The sequence below is a fragment of the Tachyglossus aculeatus genome (genome assembly GCF_015852505.1).
Source record: "Tachyglossus aculeatus isolate mTacAcu1 chromosome 12 unlocalized genomic scaffold, mTacAcu1.pri SUPER_6_unloc_2, whole genome shotgun sequence".
Lineage (NCBI taxonomy): Eukaryota > Metazoa > Chordata > Mammalia > Monotremata > Tachyglossidae > Tachyglossus > Tachyglossus aculeatus.
The window spans coordinates 7,041,878-7,057,565 of NW_024044829.1; positions in this window are offsets into that span (position 1 = coordinate 7,041,878).

Genomic DNA, 15,688 nt, shown 5'->3' on the forward strand with positions numbered 1-15,688 from the left:
CGCCTTTTATTCATTCATTCATTCATCCATTCACTCATGAATGCTATGATGATATTTATCAGTTACTGGGATACAAGGATGAGGATTTGTGTAGGGAAGGGTCCTTGTCCTCAAAGAGCTCACAGTCTAAAAATGTAATGAAAGAAATGGCAACAGATGCACAACAGTGGATTCAAATGTTAAAAATAGCTTAAAATCGAAAGGAATACGAGCAAAAGTAGAATTGGGGTTCAATTTTCTAGGCTTCCTGGTGTTCCAACAGCCCCGACCTTCCAAACATTTTAAATATGGTATGACAGGCGGGTCCCACTCAGAGGCTTGGAGGAATCATGGGCAACACACGATGGACATTCCATGGAAAGGGAATCAGAGATGAGCAGCTTCCCTTTCTGCTGATGCATAACTGTATAAGCCCATTGAAACTCAATAAAACCCTTAAGGCTTGCCTTCATTTCCCTAAAAATTTCAACTCTTCTTTGTGTCCAATTCCCAGATGCCTTGCAGAGGGCAAACGCAGCCTGAGTGAAGAGACCCAGAACGTATAGTGGGGAATGATTCTCTCATCACTTTATTCTGATAGGCCTTTCATTTTTCTTAATTGGAAATGCTTAGGGGATTCTAAATGCAGTGTTCTTTTGCAGACATGTGGCAGAAATACGATTGATTGATGTTTCGGGAGATAGTTAAAATAGGGTTGTAACAGGTTGGCCCTTGAAAGTGAAAAAAAACCCTTACCTAGGTTTGAGTAAAGGCAGCTCTTTGATTAAGCAGGTCTGTTTCATCACTCCATGATATTAAGATGAGAAGTCTCTTTGTCAACAAGTCTTTTATTAGGAGAGATTACTGTGATTAATGTCATTTGAAGGAGAGTCTGTTTGCCTGCTGTACTCTTTAATGGAGTGGTAAATACCTATAGTACCTATACCTATACATATATGGAGAAGCAGCATGGCTTAGTGGAAAGAGCACGGGCTCTGTAGTCACAGGGTCATGGGTTCAATCCCTGGCTTCTCCATCAGCTGTGTGAGCTTGGGTAAGCCACTTAACTTCTCTGGGCCTCTGTTCCCTCATCTGTAAAATGGGGATTAAAACTGTGAGCCCCCCCCCAACCCCGTGGGACACCTGATCACCTTGTAACCTCCCCAGTGCTTAGAACAGTGCTTTGTGCATAGTAAACGCTTAACAAATACCATTATTATTATTATCATTATTATTAATATTATAGTAATATTTCAGTGGGCAATGTCACAAAATGCTCAATTTCTTCCTATCCAGCTTGGTTCAAATCATAGAGAGAAGAACAGTAGTAGCTAATTGAACTGAGTAGCATCTATTGGATAAAAAAAACAGTATTTTCTTAGCAGATTAGTGTTCCAAGTTTGAACTTTAAGGTAAAATAATTTATTGTTTTTAAGAAGATGTAGTAACACTGTAATAATTTATTTATCAGTCCTTTCTTTTAAAATGTAATTTATTTCTTTTGTGGAAATTGTATTATGTGAGGTTGAAATCAATTTCATCAAAAAGTGTTCTCTGAATACCCTAAACTGGCCAGGGCTTTAAATCTGGATGCTTCCATTTTAACACCTTCTTTTGGATAAATCAGCCAATATATTTCTCCCACATATCAGATGTCTGTCCACTTCAGAATTTAATCCATGCAATTCTACCTCATTTTCCAACTCAGCCCTTTTTGCTGCAAGGATCTAGTAACCCAGCCACTCTGCCTGGGCTAGAATCACCAGGATTCAAGAGAAAACAGAAAGCGCCTGAGGCTATGGTGACTGCAGGACAGGCAGAGAGATGCCCCAGTTTCTTGCATTTCCAAGCGATAACAAACTCGTGCAGAAGACCCAAACGCCTATTCATGGAAACATACCTTATCTGATTCCAATTAGGCATTAGTATTAAGTGAGCATCTACTCTGTGCAGAGCACTGCAATAAGTGCTTATGGGAGTACAGGAGAATTTTTAGAATTTAGATCCAGTAAAACTGAGCTCCACATTTCCTGCTTTCACTCCAAGTTGAGTCCTCATTACTCGAAATTTTCTAATTAATTTTCATTTGATGACGCCGTGCTGTATGCCCTGCTAAAGAGAGTGCTGTTTGATTCTATTAATTCTGAAGTCCAGAATAGGAAGTATTCTGTTTATCCCCTGGCTGAGTGGACACATCCAGCTCCTGGCCTGAACCTGAGGACAGGAAAACACTTTCCTGTTTTTCGTACAGGATCCATAGTGTTTGTAGGGAAGGCATTCCCATACATGTAAAGAAAATTGAATTCTTTGTTGCTCATTCCTCCAGTGTAAATCTTTTGGGACAGTGGGATTTATGCTCACCTCCCCTCTGCTTTGATCTGATGCTGCAGCCCAGGTTGCTGCATGAACATTTTCATTGTTGCATCTGTAAAAGCAGGCCTGGATCCTCCCCCTCCATATATTCTTCCAGTTGTCCTGCTCATCAATGAAGAACAGGCTTGATTACCTGAACTCCTTTACTAGGGCTCTGAATCCAGTTATACAAAAAGAAACTGCACAGTCCTTGCCCACTCTTGGTAACAGTTTTTAAAGAGAGGACTAAATCAAGCAACCTCAGCGTGCCCTTTTAACCATGAGGTAATAGATGAAATTCACATATCATAGCTCCACGTCAGGCCTGGTAGTCAGGCAGCCACGCAGCCATTTTGGCCCCCCCCCCAAGGCCTGGGGAGGATGCCTCGAAGGGAGACCTAGTCAGCCCCTCTGGCAGGTTGAGCAGGATGATCCTACATAGACTCTACCCTACTAAAAATGGGGCTTCATCAGACAAAGTTAGAAGTAAAACCATGAACAGTTCTTGTCCCAGACTTTCATTCATCCAATAGTATTTATTGAGCGCTTACTGTGTGCAGTGAACACAACCTGCACCCCCTTCTTCATCATTTCTCTGTTCAAGGTCTTCAGTGCACAAACACACCACCCTCTGCTCCCTGCTCCACAATTCCTTGTTAATTGCTGTGAGTCTCAGAATGGGGAGGGACAAAAAGTGGTTTGCTAAAACTAGGTTTTTCCTTGGCCCATAGGACGGCTTTGAGTAGAAAGGCTCTGGGAACGATACTCCCCTCCTCAAAACTCTCCAAGTGGCTGCCTGTCAATCTACGAATGAAGCAAAAGCTCCTCACCTTTCAGCTTTAAGGCTCTCCGTTCACCTCGCCCTCTCCTCTACCCTCACCTCACTCTCTCTCCTTTCTACAGTCAAGCCCGCACCCTCCGCTCCTCTTCTGCTCTAAACTCTTCTCTGTACCTCTTTCTCACCCTTTCCCGCCGTCGACCCTGGTCTCCACCGTCCTCTCCCATGTCCTGGAATGCCCTCCTTCCACACATCCACCAAGCTAGCCTCCTCTTCCTCCCTTCCAAGCCTTACTGAGAGCTCACCTCCTCCAAGAGGCCTTTCAAGACTGAAGACCCTTTTTCCTCTCCTACCTCCTCACCCCCCTCCCGCCCTACCTCCTTCCCACTCCCCCACAGCACTCTGTACTTTTACTTGTACATATTTATTATTTCTATTTATTTGTGAATGATGTGCATATAGCTCTTAATCTGTATTTGTTCTGACGATTTTGACACCTGTCTACATGTTGTGTTTCGTGGTCTGTCTCCCCCTTATAGACTGTGAGCCTGTTGTTGGGTAGGGCCCATCTCCATATGTTGCCGAATTGTACTTCCCAAGCGCTTAGTACAGTGCTCTGCACACAGTAAGTGCTCAATAAATAAGACTGACTGAATGAATGAAAGGCTCACCAGATCCGACCCCAAAGCCAAGAGACACTGTGCACAAGAAGGTCAAAAAGCTACTGGGGACCGTGTGATTGTTGACCATATTTCTTCATCCATGACCCTTCAGGGAACTCATCTGCACAGCAATTGGACACCAGCGGCCCGGTAGACCCTGACAAAGTTCACACTTGCCCTCACCCGCGATGACCCCTAAATCTCTCTGGGTGTTTGGAGGTGGGGGGAAGGGAGAAGCGGGCGACGCCGTAATGCGAGTCCCCATCCCTTTGCGGCCCGGTCCGACTCGTGGAGGCCGCCCCCGCGGCCTTCCGAGGAATGATCCTAAAATTACAAGTTTTCCCCCCGTCCCCCCGCAGGACAAAAAAGCGGCGGCGCCCTCGAGCCCGCGGCCAGCCCGCTCTCCGGGAGGGAGGTGCTGCCTTCAGGCGGCGGTCGGCTAGGGGGCGAACACGTGGCAGTGGGAAGGGCGCCTCGGGGGGAAGGAGCGGAGTCCCCAGACGAAACCTTGCCCAAGCCTCCTCAGGCCTGGCAAACGGTGTGAGGAAACCACTAGTGGGCAGAGGGGGAAGGGGGAAGGCCTGCTGCCGGAACAATCCGAAGACACCAGGCCGGACGTGTGAGAGGGGGTTCCACCCTAGGGACCGGTGGGGTAGGGCCGAGGATAATGAGGGAGAGGCGTTACAAGCGGGGGACAGGTGGGTCGGGCTGAGGATAATTGAGGGAGAGGGGTTTAGACCCTCGGCATATGTGGGTGGTGCTGAAGATGATGAGAAAAAAGCGTTAAGCTCGAGACCTTTGGGTGGATCCGAGGATAATGAGGGAAGAGGGGTTGAACTTGGATCCAGTGGGTGGGGCTGAGGATAACAAGGGAGAGGGGTTATAGCTGGGGACCTGTGGTAGGGCTTGAAGATCCTGAGACAGAAGGTTTACACCCGGGTACCCCCGTGGAAGGGGCAGAGCTATAATGAGGGAGAGAGGTGATACATAGGTTTGTGAATGGGGTTAAGGATAATGAAGAGAGAGGTGTCCCAACTGGGAATCCAGTGAGTGAGGCTGAGGGTAATGAAGGGAGAGTGTAATGAGGAATCCTGAAATTTAAGTGGGCATCTGGCCGGGGCGGTAAAGAGGTTTGACAGAGTTCCGAAGACATTTCATTCATTCATTCAATCGTACTCTATTGAGAGCCTTACTGTGTGCAGAGCACCGTACTCAAGCGCTTGGGAAGTACAAGGTAGCAGCATATAGAGACGGTCCCCTACCCAACAACGGGCTCACAGTCTAGAAGGGGGAGACAGGACAACAAAACAAAACATGTGGACAGGTGTCAAAATCGTCAGAACAAATACAATTAAAGCTAAATGCACATCATTAACAAATAAATAGAATAGTAAATATGTACAAGTAAAATAAATAGAGGAATAAATCTGTACAAACATATATACAGGTGCCGCGGGGGAGGAGGAGGAGAGGAAAAATGGGGCTCAGTCTGGGAAGGCATATTGCAGGAGGTGAACCTCTCTGTAGGACTTTGAAGGGAGAAAGAAAGCTAGTTTGGCGAGTGTGTGGAGGGAGGGCATTCCCGGCCAGGGCAAAGACGGGGGCCTGGGGTCGACGGCGGACAGGCGAGAAACGAGGTACAGTGAGGAGGTTAGCGGCAGAGGAGCGGAGGGTGCGGGCTGGGCTGTAGAGAGGGAGAGAAGGGAAGTGAGGTAGGATGGGGCGCGGTGATGGAGAGCCATGAAGCTGAGAGTGAGGAGCTTTTGCTTGATGCGTAGGTTGACAGGGAGCCACTGGAGATTTTTGAGAAGGGGGAGTAACATGCCCAGAGAGTTTCTGCACAAAGATGATTCGGGTAGCAGCATGAAGTATTGACTGAAGTGGGGAGAGTCAGGAGTATGGGAGATCAGAGAGGAAGGCTGATGCAGTAATCCAGTCAGGATAAAATGAGAGATTGAACCAGCAAGGTAGCGGTTTGGATGGAGAGGAAAAGGCGGATCTTGGCGATGTTGTGGAGGTGAGACCGGCAGGTTTTTGGTGACAGATTGGATGTGAGGGGTGAACAAGAGAACAGAGTCGAGAATGACACCAAGGTTGCGGGCTTGTGAGACGGGAAGGAATGGTAATGCCGTCTTACAGTGACCGGAAAGTCAGGGAGAGGGCAGGGTTTGGGAGGGAAGATAAGGAGTTTCAGTCTTTCACATATTGAGTTTTAGATGGCGGGCAGACATCCAGATGGACACATCCTGAAGGCAGGAGGAGACCCGAGCCTGAAGGGAGGGAGAGAGAGCAGGGGCAGAGATGATAGATTTGAGTGTCATCAGCATAGAGATGATAGTTGAAGCCGTGGGAGCGAATGAGTTAATCAAGGGAGTGAGTGTGCCCCCTTCCTTACCCGCCCCCATCTCCGCCCACTGGAACAGTTGTGGAAGCTGCCCCCAAAACCGTTCCCTGACCGCGTAGGTCCTAGTGTACTCTCTCCGGGGAATGACTGCAAAGTCTCTAGTTACTCCCCAGCAGAAAAGATTCAGCAGCTATGGCGAGCCCACTGCCAGCCCTTTCTCGAGGGCGTGGGTGGATCGATCAATCAATCAATCATATTTATTGAGCGTTTGGGAGAACACACCAAACCAATTATCAGACACTTTCCCTGCCCAGAACGAGCTTACAGTCCAGAGGGGGGCGAGACTCTTTAAAATGGATAAATAGGTAATTTATAATAATTTTAAGATATATACATACATGTTATGGGTTTATGGGAGGGGCGAACATCAAATGAGTTGGTGGGTGGGGGGAAGAAATGGAGCTGCCATCGCTATGAGGCAACAGCGTGGCATAGGGCGGGCTGGAGGACTGAACGAAACAGGCCCAGGGCCAATGCAAGGCTGACCACCCGTGTGAGGAAATCACTGCCGGGGGCCCTGCAGCCAGAGCAATAACAATAATAATGGTGGTGTTTGTTAAGTGTTTACTGTGTTTCAGGCACTGTACTAAGCGCTGGGGTGGATGCAAGCAAATCGGGTTGGACACAGTCCCTGTCCCACATGGAGCTCACCATCCCACTCAATCTGAGAGGCAAATCGGAAATGTGGAAAAGGGTTACACCACTGGACTGGTGGTTGGGGCTGAGGATATTCAGGGAGAGTGGTTTCACTTGGGCGACCCAAAAATTTCTCTGGGCGTCTGGGGAAGAGGGGGTGATTGGGCCGGGGGGGCAGCACGGGCACACTCGAGTGGCTGCACCCCGTACCCCACCCCCCGGGCCCTGTCTCTGGCGATGCCCAGGCCGGCTTGAGTACCCCACACCGTGCCCTCCACAGTGACCCAGAAATTTCACTTGGAATCTCAGGGGTGGGAGGGATAACAGCACCGTGCTCCGGTGGCACACTCCCTCGCCCCAACCTCCGCATCCCAGGCCGGCTAGGGATTACCACCCGTCGTCCCTGGATCACATCGCCACGCCCACGGCACCCATGAAGACGCGAAAATTTCACTGGACATCTGGGGTGGTGGGAAATGTGGTGCCAGGTTCCAGAGCCACACTCCTCGCCCCACTATGCTAACTTCCCGGGCTGGCTCAGGGATGCTGCTCATCATCACTGGACAGTCGTGATCCAGCTGTTTCTCCCAGGTATAGAACTCAAAATCGAAATCGAGTTTACCCCCACACACCTCAGAAAAAGAGTGGCGGCGCCGTGAGCCCACCTTCAGTCCACTCTCAACTCGGGAAGAGAGACCAGCAGCTCCCCTAAGACTGTGGAAGGGGCAGGCAGCCACACCGTGGGCTCTTGGATCCAAAGGACCAGTGTCTCCCTCTCTAATTACAGTCCTAGGACAGCTGTGTTTCCTCCCCACCTTAAGTAATAGGAGAGCTGAAGTTTCTGACCCTCTTACAGTCCCAGGAGAGCTATGTCTCTCTCTCCTCCTATAGCCCAGATATGCTTCTGCTCCCCCACATTCTACAGCCCCGAAAGATCTGATGCTGTCAACCCTGATACAGTCCCGGAAGAGCTGTGTCTCCATCTCCTTCTCTACTTGCAGGAGAGCTGCAGCTCCCTCCCCTTCTACAGACCCAGGAGAGCTGAAGCTGCCTCCCCACCTACTGTTCCAGGAGAGCTTTGCTTACGTCCCCTCCTTCAGTTGCATGAGAACTGTGGCTCCCTTCTCTTCTACAGTCCAAGAAGAGCCTTAGTCCCTCCCCAACTAGAGTCCCAGGAAAGCTGTGGCTCCTTCCCCAAATTTACAGTCCTAAGAGAGCCATGGATCACCCCAACCCCTTCAGTCCCAGGAGAGCTATACCTCCCTCCCTTTCTAATGTCCCAGGAGAGATGTGGCTCCCTCCACTAATGCCATCCAAGGAGAGGTGTTGCTCCCTCCCTTCAAAACAGTCACTGAAGTGCTGTGTGTCTCTCTCCACCTACAGTCCTAGGAGATTTGTATCTCAATCCCCCACTAGAGTCCCAAAAGTATGTGGGTCCCACCCCTTGTAAAGCTCCAGGAGAGCTGGACTCTTCCCTCCTCCCCGCCCTCCACCAACAGTCTCTCCCTTCCTACAGTCCCTGGAGAGCTGTGGCTCCATACCACACTAGAACCCCAGGAAATATGTGGGTCGTACCCCTCCTATGGTCCCAGGAGAGAGGCAACTCACTCCCCTTGCATCAGCCCCAGGAGAGCCACAGCTTCATCGCACCACCTACAGGACTAAGAGAGCTGTAACTCCCTCCCCTCCTACAGCCCCCGAGTGCCGCAGATCTTCCTCCTTCTATATTCCCTGGGGTACTGTGGCTTCACCCTGTTCTATAGTTCCAGAAGTGCTGTTTCTTCCTTCCCTCCTAGAGTGCAAAGAGAAATGCCGCTCCTGCCCCTCGTACATTTCCACGAGAGCTGCGACCTCCCCTCCTGCAGTCCCAGGAGAGATGTGGCTCCCTGCACTCCTACAGTCTAAGGAGAGCTGATTCTCCCTCTACCTGCCACAGTACTAAGAGAGCTGCAGCTCCCTCTCCACTCAATCCCAGGAGAACTATGCCTCCTTCCCCTCCTACTATCCCAGGAGTGCTGCAGATCTTTCCCCTCCTACATTCCCTGAAGAACTGTGGCTCCCCACAGTCCTTCAGTTTCAGAAGTGCTGTTTCTCCCATCCCTCCTCCAGTCCCAAGAAAAATTCGGCTCCCTCCCCTCCTACAGTCCCGGAGAGCTATGCCTCCTTTCTCTCCTACTGTCTCAGGAGAGCTTCTGCTCCCTCCCCACCCACAATCCTTGGAGAGCTGCAGTTCCTTCCATTTGTATGTAACCACAGGGCCACGGGAGCTGCAGCTCCCTCCTCTCTTACATTCTCAGGAGATAGGCCAGTACCTCCTATTCCACAGTACCAGGAGCACTGCCGCTCCTTTCACTCCATAATCCCAGAAGAGCTGCCTCTATCTCTCCTCTTACAACACTGGAGAGCTGCAGTGCCTTCTCCTCCTACATTACCTGGAGTGCTGTGCCTACCTCCCTTTCTACATCCCGGGAGGGAGGTGGCTCGTTCCCCCTACACCCTACAATCCTAGGAGAGTTGCTGTTCCGACCACCCTCTAACAGTCCCAAAAGAGCTGCAGCTCCTTCCCCTCTGACAGCCTGAGCAGAGCTGTGGCTTCCTCCCCCTTCTTCAGTCCCAGGAGACGTTTGGCTCGCTGCCCCTCCCAACCAACACACACAAATTCTGGGGAGAGCTGTGCCTCCCTTTCTTCCTACAGTTCCAGGAGACCGTTAGACTGTAGACTGTAGACTCTCTGACTGTACATTCCACTGTAGGTTGAAAGCTCCTTGTGGATAGAGAATGTGTCTGTTATATTGTACTCTCCCAAGTGCTCAGTACAATGCTCTGCACATATTAAGCCCTCAATAAATATGATTGATTGACTAATTGAACGACCTGCGGCTCCCTCTCCACCCACTGTCCCAGGAGAGCTGCTTCTATTTCCTCTCCTAAAGCCCAGGAGAGCTAAGGATCACTCCACAACTGCAGCCTCAGAAGTGCTCCATTTCCCTTCCCTCCTACAATCCCAAGAGAAATATAGCTCATACAGTCCCAGTTTAGCTGTAGCTCACTTCGCACCTACAGTCCCAGAAAAAATGTTACTCCCTGCCCCTCTACAGTCCCAGGAGAGCAGGATCCCTTTCAAACTACAGCATCTCGAGAGCTGCACCTATCTCCCCTCCGACATCCCAGGAGAGCTGCAGCTATCTCACCTCCTACACAGAACTTCACCTACCTCTTAAGTGCTTAGTATAGTGCTTTTCACACAGTAAGTGCTCAATAAGTACGATTGAAAGAATGAATGAATGAATACCTCCCCTCCTACAGTCCCCGAAGAGTTACAACTTTCTCCCCTTCCACAGTCCCTGGAGAAATGTGGCTCCCTGTCCTTCTACAGTCGCAGAGGAGCAGATGTTCCTTCTTCCTGCTAGTCTTAGAACTGCTGCAGCTTTCTCCACTCCTAAGGTGCCAGGAGAGCTGGGGCTCCCATCCCCACTACATTCCCAGGAAAGCTGCATCACAAGAGATCGCAAATAATAAATATCAAAATATCACAGGTGAGCAGTAGCTACCTCGCTTTTTATAGCCCCATAAAGATATGTGGCTCCCTCCTTTACTACAGTCCTAGAAGATGCGTCAACTCCTTCCCTTCAACAGTTCCAGAGCAGCTGCAGCTCCCTCCCTGCTACTAAAGTCTCAAGAGAGCTACTGCTCCTTCCCTGCCATACAGTTCAAGGACAGCCAGCAGCTCTCCCAGAAAAGATGTGACTCTGTGTCACCCATCGCCCAGGGACGGGTTCTTTCAGGAATTGGTGCAGAGAGAGAGAGAGAGAGAGAGAAGGGGGCAGGGACAGAAGACCTGAGTTTTATACAAAATTTATTCCACGGGGTGAATTGAATTATTTAATTTTTTGGCACAGTACATTGAACTTCCCTTCCAGGAGGAATGTGATTAATTAGTAATATTAGAGCTACCCTAACGGGAGGAATACACTTGTACGTTACCTGTACGTGGTGAGGTGACTAGCTCTCGCCATGTACTTTCCCACAAGTGAAGAATTTGTGCGCTTTCCAACACGGGAAGAATCCATGTCCATTACCCACATGTGGTGAGACGGCTAGCTCTCACCATCTGCTCTTCCTACACGGGAGGAATCACTTATGTTACCTGTTCGTAGTTGGGCACCTGGCTTCCACCCAAGAATGTTCAGCGAGACACTCACCATCCCGCGACCCTTTCTTCAGTGGGTTGGTCCTACTTGCATAATGGGCATCTGGAGTTCTGAGCAGAGAAAGACACCTGGGCCGCTGTTGTTGCTGCTGCTGCGGCTGCTCCTGTTGCTGCTGCTGCTGCTGCTGCTGCTGTTGCATGTCTCGGTCTTCTGCCCAGAAGGTCAGAGGAGACAGGTATTTATTACCTGTGGCTTGGGCTGTCCCGGCTTCTGTCCATGCTTGCTCAATCTCTGCCCCTTTCATCCCCCATACCTTATCTGGTCGACACGGAGATGAGGGACACTTATCTTTCCTCCCCACCTCCTCCGGGGAGAGAAGTTACATCACAGATAATATTTTGACCTTGGGATAGCCGGTGCCCAGGGTCACCTTGGCACACTCTCTAACCACCTAGTCCATGGAGAGCTATGTCTCCCTCCTTTGCATTATCCTTGACTCTTTTCTATCAGATTGAATGACTATTCAGTCTATCATTAAATCCTTTCTGTTGATCTTCACATCACTAAAATCCTCCCTCTCCTCTCCATCCAAACTGCTACCACGTTAAACCAAGCACTTAGCCTACCATATGTTCATTACTGTATCAGCCTCCTTACTGACCCCCTGCCTCATTTCTCTCCCCACTCCAGTACATATTTCACGATGCTGCCCAGATCATTTTTCTGCAAAAATGTTCAGGTCACATTTCCCCACTCTCAAGAATCTTCAGTAATTGTGCATCCATCTCCATATCTAACGACAATTCCTTACCATTGCCTTTAAAGCACTAAATCACCTTCCCCCCTCCTACCTCACCTCACTATTCTCAGCTCACTCAAGTAACTCTTCTAATTCTAACCTTCTCACTGTCCCTCAATCTTGTCTATCTCACCACCGACCTCTCACCTACACCCTAATTCTTCCCTGGAACACCCTCCCTCTTCATATCTGACAGACAAGTACCCTCTTCAACTTCAAAGCCTTATTGAAGACATATCTTCAAGATGCCTTCTCTGACTAAGCCCTTCTTTCTGCGTCATCCTGACTTGCTCCCTTTATTCATCCTCATTCCCAGCCACAGTAGTTATGTACATAACTGTAATTTCATTAATTTATATGAGTGTTTTTCTTCCCCGCTAGAGTGTAAGCTCGTTGAGGGCAGGGAATGTATACATTACATTGCTATATTGTACTTTCCCAAGCGCTTAGTGCAGTGTTCTCTACACAGAAAACACTCAATAAATACAATTGAATGAATGCCATCCTATTATACCAGGAGAGCTGTGACTCCCTCTTCTCCAAGAGTCCCAGCAAAGCTGTAGCTCTCTCCCCTCTTACAGTTCCAAGAGAGCTGTACCTACACACCTTTTATAGTGCCAGGAGAGGTGTCTCCCTTACCCTCTACACTCCCAGGACAATGGGGTTCCTACTCTTTCTACAGTCTCCGGAGAGCTGTGACTCACTTTGCTTTTACAGTCCAAGGAGACCTTTGGCTCCCTGTCCTGCTAAAGTCCAAGAAAAGTTGCAGTTCCCAGCCCCACCACAATCTAGGGAGAGCTGTGCCTTACAGTCTCAGGAGAGCTGCAGTTTCCTCTCCTCCTACAGTTTCAGGAGAGTTGGTATTCCCTCTTCCACCCTACAGTTCCAGGAGAGGTGTAGTTCTCTCCTGTCGTACATTCTCTGGAGAAATGCAACTCCCTCCCCTCCTACAGTTTCGGAAGTGCTGTGACTCCCTTCCTTCACACAGTCCCAAGATAAATACGGCTCAATCTTCTCATACAGTCCCAGGCGAGGTAATGTTCCCTCCCCATCTACAGTCCCTGGAGAGCTGCGGCTACCTCCCAAGCTACACTCCCAGGAGAGCTGTACATAGCTCCGTTCCAGAAACTGTGGAGAACTGCAGTTCATTCTCCTCCCACAGGTCCAAGAGAAGGGCAGCTCTATCCTCCATTACAACCCTGAGAGAGCTGCTGTTCCCACCACTTTCTACAGTCTCATAAGAGCTGCAGCTCCCTCCACACTTGGAGTTCAAGGAAGAATGTAGTTCTCTCCCCTACAATCCCAGGAGACCTCGTGACCCCTGCCCTCCTACAGTACACGAAATCCTTGAGCTGTGGCACCACGTATGGGGGGCCATGTGGGTGGCCTCTTCCAGCCCTGAAAATGCTTTCACCTTGCAACTCTTTCAAGGCAACAAACTGTTGCTTGTTTCTAAACTCAACCCTAATCCTAACTCTAAACCTAACACTAACCCGAACCCAAACCCTGTCAATAACCCTTACCTTAGCCCTAGCCAGGCCCTAAACCTACCCCTACCTCTAAACCTAAGCCTAACCCTAATCCTAAACCTACCTCTAACCCTAACACTAAACCTCATCCTCAGTCTAGCCATAATCCTAAATCTAACCCTAATTCTAGCTCTCATCCTACATTAAATCCCTGAGGCTATGAAAGTGTGTCATACGGTTTGTGTGGGTGGGCTCTTCCAGCCCCCAAAATGTCCTTCACCTTGAAACCCTGCCAACAACAAATTGAACTAATCCCAAACCTAACTGTAACCCCAACCCTAGCTCTAAAACTAACCCTGACCCTAAACCTCACCCTAATCCTAATCCATACTCTAACTTTAAGCCTGTCCCTAAACCTCACTTTAACACTAATCCTAATCCTAATCCTAACTTAATCTCTAACCCTAATCCTAAACCCTATCCCTAGACTTGTTTTACATCTACAACTAAACCTAACCCTAATCCTAAACCTAAATTTAGCCATAGACATAAATCTAACCCGATCCCTAAAACTACTCACAATCATAACTTTAACCAGAGCCCAAAGCCTATCAATAAACCTAACCCAAATCCTAAATTTAGGCCTAGCCTTAAGGCTACCACTAACCCAAAGACTGACCCTAACCATAACCCTAAATCTAAATCTAATCTAAATCTTAGCCCTACCCCAAACCTAGCCCTAATACTAACCCTACTCATAACCCTAAACCTAAATTTAACCTTATCTCTAACCCTAATCCTGGCACTAGCCACAGACCTAGCCCTACCCTAACTGTAACACTAACCCTAGGCCTAGATTAAGCCTACCACTAACCCGAAGCCTAACCCTGACCCAAAATTGAAACCTAACCCTAGCCATAGGAGTAGGTTAAAGTCTACCACTAATGCTAAACCTAATCTGAACCCTAAATCTCGCCTTGGGTCTAGCTCTAAACCTAAGGTTATTCATACCCCTAGGCTTAGCCTAAATCCTACCACTAACCCGAAGGAAAACATGTGTAGGGCCCATGTCCATGGACTCTGCTAACCCCGAGAATGCCATTAAACTGGTTAATCTCCCAGGTCAACCAAGTGTCCTAATCCTAACCCTATCACTAGCAGTATCCCTAACTCTAATCCTAACCTTAACCCTAACCCTAACCCAAACCCTAACCTTCATTTTAGCTCTATCCCTGACTTAAACCATAACCATAAATGTAACCCTAACTCCACCCCTAACTGTTATTGTAACCCTAGAACTAACAGAAACCCTAATCCCAACCCTAGTCCTATGAATAACCTTCTTTATGATAGCATGTGTTAAGCACTTACTATGTGCAAAGCACTGTTCTAAGCCCTGGTGAGGTTACAAGGTTATCAGGTTGTCCCACGGGGGGCTCACAGTGTTCACCCCTATTTTACAGATGAGGTAACTGAGATGCAGAAAAGTTAAGTAACTTGCCCAAAGTCACACAGCTGACAAGTGGGGGAGCCGGGATTTGAACCCATGACATCTGACTCCAAAGCCCGGGCTCTTTCCACTGAGCCACGCTGCTTCTTCCTTCTTCAACCTTCTTCTAACCCTAACCCTAAACATAACCCTATCCCTATCCCTAACTCTAACCCGAACCCTATTTTAAACCTAACCCTAGCCCTAAAGAATACTGCAACACTAAACTTAATCCTAATCCTAATCCTTGACCTGGTCCTAGCCCTAACCATCACCCTGACCCTTGCCCTACTCATAGTGCAAATGCTAAACCTAATCCTAAAATTAACCCTAGGTGAGGGCCTGATCTAAGTTTAACTCTATACCAAATCTTAACCCTACCCTAGTTTTCACCCTAACCTTAAACCTAACCTAACCCTAACTTTAACCCTCACTGTAACCCTAAAACTGACACTGAACATAACGTTAACGCTAACTCCCCGGATTGACATAAACAGGTGTGGAGGCTACTGAGTCCGGACTCTTCCAATCCTGAGAATGTCTTTACTTGACAGCAAATTGTTCTAAATCTAATCCTAGCTCTAACCTTAATCCTAACTCTAACCCTAAAACTTAACACTAGCACGATACGTAACCTGAGACTTAACCCTAACCCTAAACCTAATCCTAGCCCCAGCCCTATTCCTAATCTTAAACCCAAAACCAACCCAAGCTCTAGACCTATCCCTAAACCTAACCTTAAACCTACACCTACACTTAAACGTAAACCTACCTCTAACTCTAGATTTAACCTTAACCCTAATCTTCCCTATAATCCTAACACTATCTCTAACCCTATACCTAATCCAAAACCTAGCCCTAGCCATAAAAGTAATCCTAATCCTATATCTAACCCTTACCCTAAACCTAAACCTAACGCGAACCCAAAAGTAATAATGATCCTAACCCCAACCATGAACCTACCTTTGA